This window comes from Pygoscelis adeliae, unplaced genomic scaffold (genome assembly GCF_000699105.1).
Source record: "Pygoscelis adeliae isolate BGI_AS28 unplaced genomic scaffold, ASM69910v1 Scaffold182, whole genome shotgun sequence".
Classification (NCBI taxonomy): domain Eukaryota; kingdom Metazoa; phylum Chordata; class Aves; order Sphenisciformes; family Spheniscidae; genus Pygoscelis; species Pygoscelis adeliae.
The window spans coordinates 733313-734322 of record NW_008824669.1 but is presented as its reverse complement, the minus strand read 5'-3'; positions in this window follow the sequence as shown (position 1 = coordinate 734322).

Below are 1010 nucleotides of genomic sequence, written 5' to 3'. Positions count from 1 at the left end.
CCGCCGTTCATTTCGTTATTCGCCGTTGCCGTTTGCAACGGCTGGGTTGGAGTCACCTCCTGAGAGAGGAGAGGGGAAGGTGGACAAACTTCTCCCAGAAGCCTGGAAGGGATAAACACGAGTCCTGGCTCCTTTTCCCTCATCCCTTCTCTGTCGCGATTCTGCCTTGGAGCGGCTGAGCGGGAGGCGACAGCAGCAGATCCTCTCGCTGCGGATCGCTTCGTGTAAGAACGAGCCGCTGAGAAAACCGGCCAAGTTTAAGCCACCCCAAACCACCCTCACGGCCTTTATTTACTTCCACAGCGCTTAAATATTGTAGCAGAGAGGCCACGAGGAGTAAGGTAACCTTGGTGCGTTTAAAAAACCACAAAGAAAACCACCCCCGACGCGGATCCATTCCCTCCTCCCACCCCTCCACATCCCATTGAAACTTGCAGCCGTGTAAGTAGCAGACACACAAGGTATCGTTATAAAACCGCTTCTCCTAACAAAATTTAGGCAGCAAAAGAGGGTTTTAAAAGACTTTTGGGTAGATTTCGCTCACGCTGTTTGGTCTAGAGCGAAGCTCTTTTCTAAGTATTTTTTTTTTTTTAAATCGCGTTTTATTATATTGAAGCAGAAAGCAGAGAGGGCATTTGGAATAGAGGTGGTCCCATCTGGAAAACCCCGGAGCTCATTTAGATCACATCACTTCGGGCTTTTGTCTCTGCTCTTGAATAACCCAGCTAGACACAACAAAAGGGCAGAGACCTACGTGGAGTTTGTCAGTGGCAAGAGGACGCCTCGGAAAGATGCGGCTATAATCATAATAGCGGGAGGGGAAAAGACTCAACGCGATCTTCTTCTGGTTCTCTAAAGGCACCGGGAGAGTTTAGGGACGGGGCATTTCTGGGTAGTTTGATATCCCTCCGGTAGCTGAAAGCCAGCACGGCGGCTGAAGGGAAGGAACCGTGAACGGCATCTTTTGTCTGAGGGAGCTCTCTTAACTTCCCACTTTAATACGCTCCGAG